The sequence below is a fragment of the Lissotriton vulgaris genome, chromosome 12, assembly GCF_964263255.1.
Source record: "Lissotriton vulgaris chromosome 12, aLisVul1.2, whole genome shotgun sequence".
Classification (NCBI taxonomy): Eukaryota; Metazoa; Chordata; class Amphibia; order Caudata; family Salamandridae; genus Lissotriton; species Lissotriton vulgaris.
Window position 1 is genome coordinate 724,469,238 of NC_141700.1, and position 9,621 is coordinate 724,478,858.

Sequence of the window (9,621 nt, forward strand, 5' to 3'; positions counted from 1 at the left end):
TGCTTCTATCGATCACAGTCTATACTTCTCTCCCTCGTCTTCTATACTTAGCTATTTCACTTATGTTCCTTACTTCTATGTTCTGCATTCTATGCTTCTCTCCCTTGCATTCCAGTATTCTATCATTCACATGCTTTACTAATCTCCCTCCTTGTTTATGTCTTTATCGCTCAGTCATATTCTATACTTAATAACATCCCATGCTTCGATCCCTCACGTTCCATACTGATTTCCCTATAATTCCATGCTACTAGCAGTCATTCTATACTTTTCTCACTCACATTCAAAGCTTTTATCTCTCGCATTCTAACCTTATTTCCCTCTCATCCATGATTCTATCCCTCACGCTCCATACTTATCTTCATCATATTCCATGCTTTTCTCCCTTAAATTCTCCACTTATTTCCCTTGCATTCCTTTGTTTATTTATACCTCACATTCACAACTTATTTCTGTTACATTACTTGTTTTTATCCCTCATATTCTTTATGTACCTCCCTCGTATTCCACGCTTCTGTCCCTCACATTCTATATTTTTCTCCCTCGTATTCCCTGCTTCTATCCTGTACATTCCATACTTTTCTCCCTCCAAATCCCTGCTTCTGCCCCTCACATTCGATACTTTTCTCCCTCGTATTCCATGCTTCTATCCTGTACATTCTATACTTTTCTCCCTAGTATTCCACGCTTCTGTCCCTCACATTCTATTCTTTTCTCCCTAGTATTCCATGCTTCTGCCCCCACATTCCATACTTTTCTCCGTCGTATTCCATGCTTCTGTCCCTCACATTCTATTCTTTTCTCCCTCGTATTCCATGCTTCTGTCCTTCACATTCCATTCTTTTCTCCCTCGTATTCCATGCTTCTGTCCTTCACATTCCATTCTTTTCTCCCTCGTATTCCATGCTTCTGTCCCTCATATTCTATTCTTTTCTCCCTTGTATTCCATGCTTCTGTCCCTCACATTCTATTCTTTTCTCCCTCGTATTCCATGCTTCTGTCCTTCACATTCCATTCTTTTCTCCCTCGTATTCCATGCTTCTGTCCTTCACATTCCATTCTTTTCTCCCTCGTATTCCATGCTTCTGTCCCTCACATTCCATACGTTTCTCCCTCGTATTCCACGCTTCTGTCCCTCACCTTCTATAGTAGTACCCCTCGCACTCCTTGCTTTTATCCCCCACATTCGACACTTCTCTCCCTCGAATCCTTTGCTTTTAAACTCATATTATTACCTTAATCCCCTCGCGCTTTTTGTTTGTTTTTTTGTCAGTTGCGTAATCCTACATCCCATTAATCAGGGCGTTTACACTGGAAACGGAAAAATACACCCATGCAAACAGCTGTGCAAACAGTTGATAAAAGAGTACCGGGGGCTTACATATAAGCATGGCAGGGCAGAGAGACAGTGTTCTGCCATTACTTGACCAGTTTTAACTACTCAAATCTACCTAAATGAACTTCTAATTACACTAAAAAAGTGTTTAGAATTCTTAATATATACAGGAGTAATTGACGTGCAAATAGAGAACAAAAGCATTATGACCCCGACGTGATTTGAACACGCAACCTTCTGATCTGGAGTCAGACGCGCTACCGTTGCGCCACGAGGTCCACTGATGCCTGCATCTTTCAGTTTTTATAAGTCGACAGTGATTGTAGGTATGTATGTGCTCTGTAAATATGTCCCTATGGAATGCCTCAATGAAGTTTAGGAAATGTCATTAGAAAAGGTGCCCCTTTCATCCCATATAATAACCAGCGTTTACACCTGAGTCTGTTGCAAGGCAGGACTGGCCATACCGGGCATCAGACATTTCCCCAAAAGCTGGAAGGGTGGGGGCCACTTTTGTAACTGGGGTGCTAGTTTGGAGGCAGTGCAGCAGTTTTAAAAGCTCTGCAGAGTTCCTTGTATATCCAACAGTTTCCAGGCATCAATGAAAGTGGCAAGATAGTTCCAGTGATTAATGTACCTGCTGGAGAAAGATCAGAGATTTGTCTAGTGGCAGTTTTGACTCAGCTAAGGTAACACAGAGGGTTAATATGCCTGCTGCAAAGAACATGTACTATGCAGATCACAGAACAGTATTTTATGTGTACACAGAAGAGGGAAGGAGGAGGAGGAGAAAGGCAGATAAACAGCGACAAATAACGAAATCAGGGATGAAAAAGAACCTGTAAGAGTGAGATAAAGGTGGTGGGAGTTTCTGGTGGGGGGTGAAAGAGGCATGAGTTGGACACAAGTCTACACGCCCCTCAAATTCCATAACGCCTGTCGCAGACTCCTGAGCAAAACATTGGGTACCGGCACTTATTGTTTAACAAATTAAGCACTGCACCTGTGTGTTTATGGTCCCATGTTACCCTTGTGTGATTAGAGCATCACTCCCCTGTGAACTGTTCCATATTACCAAGCAGCAGCAATAATTATCACTGGCCAACCTCAGCGTGGAAATCTTTATCGCCAGCTATCGCTGAAAATTATCGCCATGCAAGTGCTGTATTAACAACGCATAGCGCAATGGGGATAATTATCACAGCGATAGCGATGTTTTCCATGGAACATTGCTGATTTTTAATAATAATAATAAATTCACATTTGTAAAGCGCACAAACACCCGCAAGGGTCTCTAGGCGCTGGGGGCCGTCGGCAAGATGAAGCAAGCTATTGCCCAGAGTCACATGGTGCTTGGCTAATCTGCCGCCAGTGCCGGGGATCGAATCGTGATTCCCAGATTCTGGAGTCAGTTGCTTCAGCCGTAGCACCACACCTCTTGAAAACTGCAATAACCTTGCTGATAATCCACCCCATTGTTAGATATAGGTAAGGCAGCATTTTTGCAGACGTTCGTTTTCAAAAACTAATGTCTGCAAAAATGCGTGGGCCTCCTTGTAAATATCACGATGGGCACATCAACGATAGTTTACAAGGAGTACTGCCCAGTGACGCCCACTTTGCATCTCATTAGAGATGCAAAGCGAGGCGTCGGGAAAACGGGTGCTAACATGCGCTAATGCATGTTAGAATCCCTTTGTAGATAGGGCAATGTCATTTTCGCCGCTTTTTTGGCTTTCAAACCCCAAAAAGTGGCAAAATGGCTCTTGATAATATGCCCCTGTTACATCAATCCTGTCAATTCTGACCCTGTGAATGTCGATGTACGCTTGTGTAACCAGGAACACTCCCAGGGCCGCTCTATTTACACTCCTCGTCTCCTGGTTGTATCAATGGCCTTAATGCAGACTCCTGATATTCCACATTACACTGTCACACATACATAACCTTCACAACCCTTTCTCACTGGAGATTTACCATCACCAATGTTCAAATAACGCGCTACCATGTAGCCTGGTCACCCCTAACAACAGTCTGTAACAACAAGCAACAAGCCATCACCCCTAAACGTTTCTGCTTATAACATGTGTCTGTGAAAGGACCAACTCTTACCAATGATCTTTTATAAGAGGAGTACAACTGCACACATTCCCTCCTTTTTATAGCCATCAGAGAAGCCTGGATGCATCCCGTATGACATGGTCACACCAAACAAAAGAGTAACATTTGTACATACGACCCATTATTATTATTATTATTATATTTATAGAGCGCGCAGCTACCCGGAGGTTACCCGGTGCTATGGACAGGATGAAAAAGGACCTAGCAAAGTGAGACTCAGGGCCTGAAGTAGAGAATAGCCTATTGGTTAAACAACCACGTTTTTAGATCCCTGCAAAATTTGAGGTAGCTGGGTTCTGTCGGAAGGTGATGGGGAGAGAATTCCAGACGGAGGGCGCTAGGTACGAAAAGGAACGTCCGCCCATTCTAGCTCGCTTTATCCTAGGTACCTGAAACTTGTGCTGGTTTGAGGAAAGGAGGACACGTGAAGGGCAGTATTGGTGAACTAGAGTTCTAAGATAGGGTGGTGCCCTGCCTGAGTTGATTCTGTGCATATAGTACATGGCTTTGAACTTTGTGCGACTTTCAATTTGAAGCCAGTGAAGGTTTCGTAAGGGGGTTGATGTGGAGGATTTGTTAGGCAGTTTGCAAAGTAACCTAACCGCTGGGTTTTGTACCATCTGAAGTTTCCTCGTTACTTCCTTGCTGGCACCTAGGTACAGGATGTTGCCGTAGTCCAGTCTAGATCTTATTAGAGCCTGGATTATGCTTTTTTGTGTGTCCTGAGGAAGCATCCATATAATCTTCCTGAGCCACTTTAGGATAGTGAAACAGGTCGAAGCAACTCTGACCACTTGTTGCTTCATGGACATATGGTCATCAAAAATGATGCCAAGGTTGCGGGCAGTTTTAGAGGGGGAAGGAAGAGGACCCATCTGGGACGGCCAGTGATGTGGGCCCCACAGAGCTGCATTGTTACCAAAAAGGAGGAGTTCGGTCTTTCCCCCGTTAAGTTTGAGTTTGTTTTCATGCATCCATTTGCAATATCATTGAGTCCAGAGCAAAGGGAAGATGGGTTAGAGTGTGCGTTGGCGGAAAGTGAATAGATAAGCTGGGTATCATCAGCGTATGAGTAAATAGTAAGCCCAGCTTGTTCCGCAATGGTGGCTAAGGGGCTGATATACAGGTTGAAAAGAAGGGGGATCAGGATGGAGCCTTGAGGGACACCGTACTGTGAGTTATGCATTTTAGAAACAGATGTGGGGGAGAAGACTTGAAAAGTTCTATCATAGAGAAAGCTCGCGAGCCACTCAAGAGCAGGTCCAGTAATACGGCAGGATTGAAGGCTGTTGAGAAGGATGGTATGGGAAACCGTGTCAAATGAGGCACTTAGGTCGAGCAAAATGAGTGCCACGGTTTCCCCATTGTCAACCTGACTACATATAGTCTCGGCGACACCTAGAAGTGTCGATTCTGTCAAGAATCCTGCCCTAAAGCCAGACTGAGATTTGTGGAGGAGGTTCCTTGATTCAGTATATTTAGTGAGTTGTATATTGATGTGTTTTTCTAAAATTTTAGAAAAAACCGGGAGAAGCGAGATCGGGCGGAAATTGGAAGGATTTTCTGGATCTGCATTAGCCTTTTTCAGCAAAGGTACAATCATAGCATGTTTCCATGCATTAGGAACCTTGGCTACCCTTAGGGATGTATTAAGAAACTCTAAAATGAGATTGAGGGTCGGTGTATCCAAGGTTTGTAGAACTTGTGGGGGAAAAGGATCCATAGGAGAACCTGATTTGATGTTACTGATGATATCGCGTAATGTGGAAATATTGAGAGGGTCCCATGTTGCTAAAGGCTGACTGGTGTTGCTGGGAGTTTGGTCCTGTAAAACATGTTCAGCGCGGATAGCCAGTTTGGGGAGTGCAGATACTGTGCAGCATATATGTTATCAATTTAGTTGATGAAGAATTCAGCCAGAGCATTGCATTGTGTGGAATCCAAACATGGGGCTTTTGGTTGGCAAGTAGCGCCAGGAAGTTCTTGCATGGCTTTAAAAAGTGGTTAAATTGACGTATTCTGCCCTGGACGTGTTACAGAGTGCATGATATTTAGTTAGGGCTGATCTATACAATAGCTTAGTGCAGGGATCATAGTGAGTGCGCCACCGCCGCTCTAAGTTTTTGCATATGGTTTTTTCCGATTTAAGTGATTCAGTAAACCAAGGGGCAGGTGGGTGGTGCGAATTATACTTTTTCTTTCTCTGGGGGAGGCATACGTTGACAGCGTAGCTAAGCTAACTATGGATGACCGCTTCCTCTTCAATGTTCGTTATAGTGGTGAGGGGCCTGGTGTTGTCTAGTCATGGGTTGAAATTAATAGTGACCAGTTTTTTCCCGTTTCCAGTCACCCTGGATTCTGCTGAAAGTGCTTGAGTTATGGGAGACCGATGGATAGTTATAGAAAATTCCAGGTTTTGCCTGGCGAGCTGCGCACTGCGCAGCTGCAGGGAAAACCTTATGAGAAGAGTAGAGTGCTTTGGTCCCCGCCTCTGTTTCCATTGGCTAGCTCCATAAATGGAGGCTAGCCATTGGAACAGAGATCTGTCCGTCATGGCCGGACCAGATTTGTGGGCGTTCCCGCGATTTCTTCCCTCTCCGATCGTCATCGCGGCCGTGGGCGGGGTTTATGTTTTTTTTGTAGTCTGTTCATTTTCTTCCCATTCCGCGGCCGACCGCCGCCGGAAGAAGTCCAGGTGAGTGCTTTTTTTTGGTTCCGTTTGCCGTTCCCCCCCCTCCCACTGTCCGTGTGCCCGTTCCTGCCCCCCACCCGCTGTTCTTGTTCCAGCCCCCTCCCGCTGTCCGTTCCGCCCCCACTCCCGCTGTCCGTGTGCCCGTAGGTTCTTTTTTGTGTTTGTGTGCTTTTGCTTTCACCACGTCCCCCCACCTTGTGTTTTCACCAGGTTCCCCCACCTTGTGCTCGCTCTGCCATCTCTTTGAAATGCTCGAGCTGAAAAGAGCCCCCTCCCTGATGACATGACTCTGCGCTGGGACTGGACCCCCCATATGCCATCTCTAAGGACCCTGCTATTCAAGCCTCGCGCGCTGCTTTATCACGCGTGCCCTCTGTTCCGACTCGATTTCCGGCTTGTGCTCGCTCTGCCCTCTCTTCCAAATGCTCGGGATGAAAAGAGCCCCCTCCCCTGGTGACATGACTGCGGTGGAGCCCCCATATGCTATCTCTTAAGAACCCTGCTATTCAAGCTTCACGCGCTGCTTTATCCCGCGTGCCCTCTGTTCCGGCTGCCGTCTTCGACCTTTAGATGCTGCTGTGAACAATCAGGCCGGACTTTGGATCACAATCAACACCCAAACTGGGAGGCATTTAAAAAGCGCAAGTCGACAGCAAGGCACTTGCACTCATAACATTGTGTCTTGTGATTACTGCAGACAGAAAGGAGCAGTCCTGTAAAGAGACCAATCCGTCAATGGGTGTCTGAGGCGTGGGCGTGTGTGGAGCTGGCTTGGTGATGGGCCCCCGGCAGAATAGTCGACAATAACGTTTTACAGAGCCCGTCCCCCCTCCCCCCTCCCGTTGTCCGTGAGGCCGTCCCCCCTCCCACTGTCCGTGTGCCCTTCCCCCTACCGCTGTCCCTTCCCCTCCCCTCGTTAGTCAATGGGTGTCTGAGGCGGGTGCGTTTCCAGAGTGCAGCCATTGGTGCTTTGCAGGTAACTTTTAAGGATGGCTGAGTATGACGTCTGATGCAGTGTGTGTATACTGACCAGTTAAGATGGATGATGCCTGGATGCGGGCAGCAATGTCTCATAGTGGTTTTACATTGAAACTTGTATCTGTTGTAGGCGAGCTGATGCTTGTGTTATATTCACATGCAGAATTGTACTTTGGCTTCGCAGTGTGTGTTACAGACCAGGAAACAGATTGTTTTCTTCAATGTATGTATTTTACATTGTGCTTATGTTGAGGTGATGCTGCAATTATGCACAGTTTGAGGTAACAAAACAGATGTTTTGTTTTCATATTCCAATAACCACCATGTGTGGGTGCCGGTTTGCAAGCTCCCGTTGCTGTGGTGGCAAGAGAAAGCTGAGCATTCTTTGGCATCCGTGAAGTATCAATGGAAAGTCGGGATTTTATGTGGAAAAATGGGCACCCACTTCACTGTTGCTTATGGAATGACTCGACCGTGATTATATTTTTTCAAAGTTGGGTGCTAGTAAAGATGGATCAACTTAGGACAGCGTTAGTTGTTTGGGAACGATTAAAACATTGCTGTCGTGCAGTGTGGGGTGTGTGTTTCCATTTTAGAGGCCTAAAATTGGAATGTCTGACATAATATCGACAGACAGAATATCTACATACAAAAATATCGACACAAAAATATCGAAATCAAAAATATCGGAGTCATATCTTCATAAAGGTAAGTACAAAAATATCGAAAAATTAATATCGTAGTACAAAAATATCGAAATTAAAAATATAGTTTTTTTAAATGTATTAATAATAATGTAAAAATAATTTTAAAATACATATAATTTTACAAATATTAAATAAAAATATTAAAACATAATTAAAAATTAAAACTAATACATATACATTTAAAATAAATTAAAAACTTAATAATTTAATGTAATTTTATTTTTTTTAATTTCATTTAATTGATTTAATTTAAATTTATTTTATTTTTTCCGTGTACGACTGTACCCCAAAAACCCAAAACTGACCCTGAACCCTAAAAATACCCCTTTACCCAAAAACCCAAAACTGACCCTGAACCCTAAAAATACCCCTTTACCCAAAAACTGAAAACTGACCCTGAACCCTAAAAATACCCCTTTACCCAAAAACTGAAAACTGACCCTGAACCCAAAAAATACCCCTTTACCCAAAAACTGAAAGCTGACCCTGAACCCTAAAAATACCCCTTTACCCAAAAACTGAAAACTGACCCTGAACCCTAAAAATACCCCTTTACCCAAAAACTGAAAACTGACCCTGAACCCTAAAAATACCCCTTTACCCAAGAACTGAAAACTGACCCTGAACCCTAAAAATACCCCTTTACCCAAAAACCCAAAACTGACCCTGAACCCTAAAAATACCCCTTTACCCAAAAACCCAATACTGACCCTGAACCCTAAAAATACTCCTTTACCCAAAATTAATTAATATTATTTAATTACCAATTAATTATTAATTAACAATAACAATAAAGTAAATATATTAGCACATTAGCTGTAATTAATTAAATTTAATAATTAATATAATTTTTTCCCAATTAATTAATTAACAATAACAAAAAATTATATATATAAAAAATTACTCGTATTAATGTAATTAATATTACTTAATTACCAATTAATTATTAATTAAAAATATTTACAAACATATATTAATTAATTAATTATTATTAAATTACTTCCCACCCTATTCCCCTATAAACCCACAACCCGCTCTGATACTAAAACGCAAAATGTAAACAAATTTACAAATTTTCAAACATACATTACAAAACATGTTTAACAAACATATAAACAACATAATAAAATACATAACACTAAAAAAAAATCGATATAAGTAAAATTCGATATTAGTAACATACATACCTTAAAAAAACAATATTCTGTCTGTCGATATTTTGGACATCGATATTCTATACTGTCGAAATTAAAACATCGATATTATTGTATATCGATATTTTAATTTCGATATTTTGTCTGCCTACCCTAAAATGGTGTGCTGTCCCTCCCGCTCCCAGGCATCATCTGGTAATGTAGACGGTTGTTTTATTGTGATGTGAATGTTTTACTGTGATGTATCAGGGTTCGAAAGTAACTGTGAGAACAGCCATGCGGCCAACCAACCCCCTAATGCAAAACGGTGGAGCACGAGTCAAAGGTCGGGTACAGCTGGTTCATTTAATGGTTGACCTTTGACCTGTACAAATCATTTTATTGAACGTACGCCATAGAACTCACTTTTATTTGTATCTTGTTATGCGTAGTGGCTTTTCACCAAATGTTTTGGCATCGAGTCAGTATGCCCTCAGCTTCTATATTTGTTTTTTATGCATATTTTTTTTTTACATTGACTGTTACCACCAATCCACAAATGCACAACATTGGGTGCAGATATATTTAGCTTTAAGGGTAGAAATGAAGGAAACAATCTAAGAGAAGTGTTAGTCTTTTGAGGATCAGCTCTGG

At 42.7% G+C, this 9,621-nt stretch overlaps 1 non-coding gene across 1 annotated transcript; it reads right to left on the reverse strand.

The window, feature by feature from the left end:
• Window positions 1-1,542: 1,542 nt before the first annotated feature.
• Window positions 1,543-1,614, reverse strand: TRNAW-CCA (transfer RNA tryptophan (anticodon CCA)). Its single transcript has one exon. It is a non-coding gene; the product is annotated as a tRNA-Trp (tRNA).
• Between the last annotated feature and the right edge of the window lie 8,007 nt (window positions 1,615-9,621).